General features: G+C 59.2%; 1 protein-coding gene across 2 annotated transcripts in view; it reads right to left on the bottom strand.

Annotated features, from left to right (window-relative positions):
* ORAOV1 (oral cancer overexpressed 1) overlaps positions 1–6912 on the bottom strand; it is a 49842-nt gene that overhangs the window by 19355 nt on the left and 23575 nt on the right. The gene's annotated exons all lie outside the window — the stretch shown is intronic.

Here is a 6912-nt window from a genome sequence, read left to right on the forward strand (position 1 = left end):
CCTGATTGGGAATTGAACCTTGACCTTCTGGTTTATAGGTCGATGCTCACCACTGAGCCATGCCAGCTGGGCTTGAAATCTTAATGTTTAAAAACTGACTTTAGCCGAAACCGGTTTGGCTCAGTGGATAGAGCGTTGGCCTGCGGACTGAAAGGTCCCAGGTTCGATTCCGGTCAAGGGCATGTACCTGGGTTGCGGGCACATCCCCGGTGGGGGATGTGCGGGAGGCAGCTGATCGAGCTGCTTCCCGTGGCTCCCCACCCTGCTCTCTGCCCTCTGTGACCCTGTGGCTTCCTTCTTGCAGCGGTGAATTGACCTGGGAAGCGACAAAAGAGACTCTGAGACCTATTGTTGTTCAAGAAGCACAGAGGCAACAGTCCACTCCCCCAGGACCAGGCTCGAAAGGAAACCCTTGGGGATCTCTCCTCTGGCTGGAAGTACAGAAACCGGGCACAACAGCCTGCTTGTCTGTGTCAATCTCATTGGCAGTGATGTAAGCTTTTTATTTGTTTAAAAAAAATGGAGAGATACGTTGGTTGTGACTTAATGAAGTCACAGTTTCAGAGTGTGGGATCGATGCCGGCTCTTTGCTAACACGCAGGACTTCCTCTGTGGGGACTTAACCTTTGCCAAGCCGTTTAATCTCCGTGAAGACCTGTGAAGTCGGTATCATCGTCTCCACCTGACAGGTGAGGAGGCTGAGGCTGGAGAGGGGTCGGCCGCACGAAGAGCAGGTGCAGAGCTGGGAGTCGAGTCTGCAGTTCCAGAGCCCACCCTCCTGCGCTTCATACTTCATACCCTAAAAATGGTTCGAAGCCACTGCTCGTTAGGCGTGTCCACCTCCTCGCCGCCTCCGCCCTTACCTGTCAGTTTCTACCCCTCCTCATTGTCGGGTGAAGGCTTCTCTGTGCGCTTCCTCGGAATTCTGCTGGTGGCCGTCCTGCTCACAACTTCTGCTTCTGCAAAGCAGTGAGCAAGACGGGGACCGCGAGCTCCTGCAGAAGGCACCTGCCGATTTGGCCAGGAACCGTCATTTGGGGAAAAAAATTCCCCCCCATGCATGACTTCCCAGCTCTCCAGTGGGAAACCCCGAGAGGACAGAGACCATAACTCAGTCGTGTCTGGGCCCTGTCCATCTGCCCCTAAATACCCAACAAACCAAGTCCTTAGCACATATAAGGATTTAATCGCCCATTAGATGCAATTAATCTTTCTCCCTCTCCCTACCTCTGGGGCAGCGATTTTCAACCGGTGTGCCCCGGCACGCTGGTGCGCCACAAGAGTTCTTAACACATGCAATACCTAACTAGTCAGGAGCACTGACCTCTTTTCCCTTGGACGGTCAAATAAAGAAATGACAACAGCCAATACAACAATAGCTGTCCGATGTGAGTGAGTCAAAATTAGACCTTTTTCTTGTGTCAGACACAGGCTAACGCTTCACACCTATTACCTTAATTGCTCTTCTCCTCGGCCTTGGGATGAGCACAATCACACCCCTTTTACAGATGGGGCCAGAGCCCTGCCCAAGGCTGCACGCTGCGGCAGAGGTGGACCTGTGTGTGACGCTCTTGTGCAGTCTCCCAAGTGTGGCTGCAAGCGCCCTGGCAGCTGGAGGCAGTGGCTTGCTTTTACGAGTTCTTGAAAAGGGAGGCGATTATCCTGATCAGCTTGGAAGGAGCCATGACACAGAGGGAGGCACGGCCCAACCATCAGGATGCGGGTCTGACAGTCAGCGCATCACGGCTGCCAAGGCCGTGACTCTGGACAAGGTGCCTGTGCCTCAGTTCCCTCACCCATGGAGGGAGAGGTGGTTCTGAAGATTAAGTGATGACAGTGATGGGCTTCCTGGCAGAGGGAGGATCACCTGGCAGGAGAAATGAGGAACTGAGGGCGGGGACATGAGTGAAGGCTTTTTCTCCAAACCTGCAGGAGTTCAGAGCAAAGGGGCCAGCTCCCTTACACCACTGGGGCGGGGAGGGAGCCTTTTCTGTCCACATCCCCAAGCCCGCCTCCACGGGATGGCGGCCAGCACTCTGTCCGAGCCAGGGTTCCGAGAGGTGGCAGTGTCAGGAGGGCATTCAGAACGCCGGTCACCCAGCCAAGCCTGGGGGGTCAGGGTGGGCCCCGGGAGGCCCAGCGCAGGCATCCTGCTAGTTCAGGTCAGGTGCTCAGAAGCCTGAGGAAGGAACCTGCAGGACTTTTTTTCAGTGATGGCGGCTAACAGATATTTTCCTCTGCGCTAAGCAGTCCAAGCACACCACTGGACCGGGACACGGATTGATCTTGATTAATAAAGAAAAGAGAAAGAAACGATCCGACAGCTGCAGCTCCTCTCCTGCCCTGTCACTGCTGGGAAGTCATAATGGTCACGGGTCCGGTTCGGTCACGTTCTCCAGATGGGCAGTCACCCTATCCCGGACAGCAGCGGGGCCTGAGCACCCCTCCAGCCTGTCTTGACAAAGAGACATGTCGTTGCATCAGCGGTACTACTCTCCTTATTACGTAAGAAAGCAGCCCGGGTCTATACTCTGGGAGAGGGCCGGCGGGGCACCTCGGCTGGCTGGGCCCTGCAGCCCGCCCTGCCTGCTAGGAGGTCCGTCGCGCTCCGGGGCCGCGAGTGCGCGCCTTTCTCCAAGCCTTACGGTAGCGGCGGCGCGCGGAGCGACCACGTGGCGACAGAACCGAGGCCGCGCGGGAATGCGTGGAATGCGGGGCGCAGCCCGAGCTGCTCCGAGCCAAGGCCCGGGTGCCTGCAGCGTGCGCTCCCGCCTTCCCAGCCCAGCCGCACCCCCGCCCCAGGCCCGGTCACCCAGCACCGCAAGGGCAGGTCGAGCCCCAAAAGAGTACCCGGGCGGGCGGCGAGGCTTAGGGACCGAGAGCGGCCCATTCAACCCTTCCAACCCCACGCGCCCAGAACTCCCCGGTGGGTCCAAACCTGTGCCCTGCCACCAGGCCCGACCGGGTTAGGCCGGGGGAACCACAGGGAGGGAGGGAGGGGTGCAGGGCGTTAGGTGTGGAACCCCTCTTCGCTCACCTGAAAAAGCCCCTCCGCCACCCGTCCTGGCAAGTGTCCAGAGCCCCAGAACCCAGAGGATCCCCTCCACCCACCCACCCCCAGGGCCATGGCGAAGGAAGGAAACTCTCCAAGGGCAGAACAAAGCTGACCGGAAGGCACGAGGATGCGGGGTCCTCCCCGCGGTCTCCCATAAAAAGCGAGGATGGGGGCCAAGCGACAAGTCCTAGAGGCGAGGGCAGGGGCCTCCAGTCCTTCGTGGGAGGGGTGGGCACGCCGCAGGAGTCGAGGAGGTTTAGAACCGGTCCTCCAGCGGAAGGTCCCGTCCTGCACCCCCGAAGGTTTCCGAGCCCCCCCACCCCACCCCCCGCGAGTCTCCGCAGCGGTTCCCTGCGCCTTGGTCCGAGGCGGGGTCTGCTGGGCCCGGTGGGTGGGCGAGGACCCGGCTTCCTGGGTCATTACCCCCACCTCCCGCCGGATCTGCCGTAGTTGGAGGTGGTGAGCATCTCGGTCTGGGCGCCCACGACACGACACGTGGTCAGCGGCCGGCCAGGGTCTGAGCCAAGAGGCCGGGAAATGCCTAGTGGACTTGGGGTTTCGTGTTGCTCGGGTACCAGGCGATGCGTTTTGAGGGGCGAAGATCAAGGAGCTAGAATCTGTTTTCACCTCCAAAAGCGCACCTTCTCCCTGGGGACCCCAGAGCCAGGGGAGCCAGCCTCCTCCCACACCTTGGGGTTTGCTTTTCACGTCCACGCACACCTCGCCGGAGACCTTCCGAGGGGGAAGGGGTGTCCGGATCCCGCATCCTGCCATTCCTACGACTGGGGTTCGGAGGACGGGTTAGTCTGTGTGCGGCTGAAACTCATTGATCAGGGATAGAAACGCAAGTCAAAGGCTTGGGGGGGGGCGGGGGGGGCGGCTGCCCCTGTGCCCAGCTTGTGACTGTCCCGGGTAAGCGCCCGGGGCAGAGGCCGCAGCTTCGGGGCGCCCGGGTCCGCACTGCGCGGCCCCGGCGGAGCGACCGCAGCACGTGGGCCGCCATGCGTGCCCCCAAAGCCAACAGCCTGGGGGAAGGGGAGCGCGGGCACCCCCGGAACTCCGCAGCCCTCATTCGGAAGCGTTTTTTCTAGGGCTACTTAAGGGCTTAACAATGAAAAACTCGCGGAACTGGAGCCAAGTCCTTTCAAGTCGCCGCCAGGTATGCGGCGGCAGGTGCCCCCACCTGGGTGCACCCCTCCCCCGCCCCTGTCCTCTCGGGAAAAGGCGGGTGCCGGAGGTCGACACCCGTGGGAGATCTCCACTGGGCCCCGCACCCCCTCCCCCGAGCCCCCGGCGGAGCGGAGCGGCGCGCAGCCGCGGTGCTTCCCGAGGTCGGCGCCGGGCGCCGGTTCTTGAATGAACGCGCTCCCTGCCCCCGCCGTGAATGGAGGTTCCCACAGCCAGGGACGGAGGCAAACGCGCTGGCTGCGGAACCCGCCCTCTGGAGGCCAGCTCTCCGCCCTCCGCGGCCACCCGGGTTGGGGGCCAGGGGCCGAGGAAAGCGGAAGGTGATTTAAGTTACTTTTAGATTTCCTTTCGAACCAACGTGGTTCCCCTGCCGATTGGGCCGCCGGCCCTTTGTCTACAAATGGCCACCAAGAAATGAGAGCGGAGCACTTTAAATGAGCCCAGAAGTCGCAGTTCCTGCTTCGTGGTGGGTTTTTTTTTTTTTTTCAATGCAAAATTAAACTGCAACAGGAAAGTTTTTTAAAGTTACTTTTCTCTTAGAAAAAAAAAGTGAAAATAAGAAAAATGCATCCTCTGCTCTCCTAGAAGGAGCAGCCCTCTCAAGGGCCCCCGGTTTGGGGCCCCCTCGGGAGTTCTGGGGAACGCAGATCTGAGCTCCCCGGTGGGGGGTGGGGCGGCAGGCGCTCCCCGCCTGGCCCCAAATTCCAGCGCCTCCCCCACGGGTTCCTGGACGGCTCTTCACGCTCACTGGCCGGGCTTGCACTTTTGCGCCCGTCCCTCCCTGAACGGGGAAATCAGCGGAGTTCCTCGTTGAGATCTGCCTGGTCCGCCTAGTAACAGCGCCGCACCCCCATTGGCTCATGCTAATTCCAGTTTCCTCTGCCTCGCTCCCGGGGTGGGGGGTGGGGGGGAGCTCCCTCAAGGACCCGGAGCCCGTTTGGCCGAACCTCTTTATGCCCCGCTGCCCCGACCGTCGCTGACCCGCCTCGGGCCGACCAGGGGTGCACGCGGGGCTCGGACCCCCAGGTCCCCGGGACAGGAGCCGCCTGGTGATAGCGCGCATAAATCACCCAGGCGGCCACCGAGTCGGAATTTTATGAATGAAAAAGCCGCCCGGCCGCCCTCGTGCGCAGGCTGATGCTGCGAGGCTCCTGAGTGCCCCGAGCAAACGCGAGCGTGGGTGCCGCGGGAGGGCGACACGCGGTGGGTGCTCCCTGCTCGGGCCACCCACGGCTGCCGAGGCGTGAGCCCGGGGGTAATTACCATCCTGCACCCGGAGATTTGTAACCCTAATTCCCGGCGGGGGGAGGGGAGCGCGGGACGAATCGGTCCCCAAAGAGGGGGTGTCTTGCCTTGGTGTGTGCCCCCTTGCGAAGGGGAGGGGTCTTTTTTGTCCTTTTTCTTTGAGCCTTTACTGTTAGGGGATACAGTAGTTTGATGACACAGGGAAATAAATGAACAGTTTTCTTAATTTGGGGCAGGTAGTGTAAAACTTTGCAAAATGTTAAGATTTGGTAAAATGTCCCTATGTTTAAAAAAACACACAAAACACTACAAAGACGGTATCTAATAATAAAACACTTTATGTATTCTTTTATATATCTTAAATTTGTGATAATATTGAGGACCCTCTCCTAGAACCACGAACATGTGTAGATTTTTGTTAAAAATCATCAGGTCAGTACACCCATTTCCTTAACTGATAATTGTTATTTTTGTTAGCCCCTACCATCCCCTCAGGCTCGGGAATGCAGTCCCAGCGCAGATTATGAAGGTGGAAAGAGTCCACACCCCATCAGAACCAATTAGGCAGCTTCCGGTGGTCTTGTCCCAGACAGAGAAGCACTAATATTTCCAGTCATTTATTTCACTTCTTAATTTTAAAATGAGCAGGACAGAGACCACTGTTTTGCTGCCTTCTATAAAGGGTGTTTTTCTAGCAGTTAAATTGCCGGGAGGGGTGGGTTGGGTTTGGGGGACCCCCGCAAGGATGGACTTGGCCAAGGTAGGAAGACAGCCCGCAGATCCCCCGGGCAAGGGCGACAGGATGAAGGAAATGCTGGCCACCATCTTGGGCTGCTGCTGGAATTTTCGGGCATTTATTTTATTTTATTTTATTTTTCGAGCGAGCGCATGCTAGGCTGAAATCTCTTAAGCGTTTAGTGTTCCCCCCCTGGGCAATGACCCCCCTGCGCACCGGAATGAACCCTGCAGCGGGGCTGTGGGGCTCTACCGGGTGTCCCTGCATGTTAAATGGTTCCTGAAATTTACACGTGTTAATGAAAATGAAAGAAGATGTAGGCGCTGAGATTCCTTGGCCGCCTCTCCACCCGTGGGTGCCTCGTGGCGTTCTCGGAAGTGCGCCCATTCTCCTGGCACGGATATAGGGTGTCGCCAAGCCCCAGAAGCCCCCTTCCATGTGGTCTCCCTCCCGCCCCCCACCCACCCCCCCTCCGGCTGCGTGTGGCCTGCCCGCCCCTCCTAGTTGTCCCCCTCTGCAGAACCACCTCCACCCCACCCCACCCCCAAATCCCAGGGGACCCACTTCTGTAGAAGAGCGCCCCTGCACCCCTCTTCCCTCGGGGGAGGAAAGGCCGCCTCGGGCGATTTGCATTTCTATGAAACCCGGCTTCGGGGGCCATTCGGCTGCGGGATCAGCCCCTCGCCGC

This window comes from Myotis lucifugus, unplaced genomic scaffold (assembly GCF_000147115.1).
Source record: "Myotis lucifugus unplaced genomic scaffold, Myoluc2.0 scaffold_218, whole genome shotgun sequence".
Classification (NCBI taxonomy): domain Eukaryota; kingdom Metazoa; phylum Chordata; class Mammalia; order Chiroptera; family Vespertilionidae; genus Myotis; species Myotis lucifugus.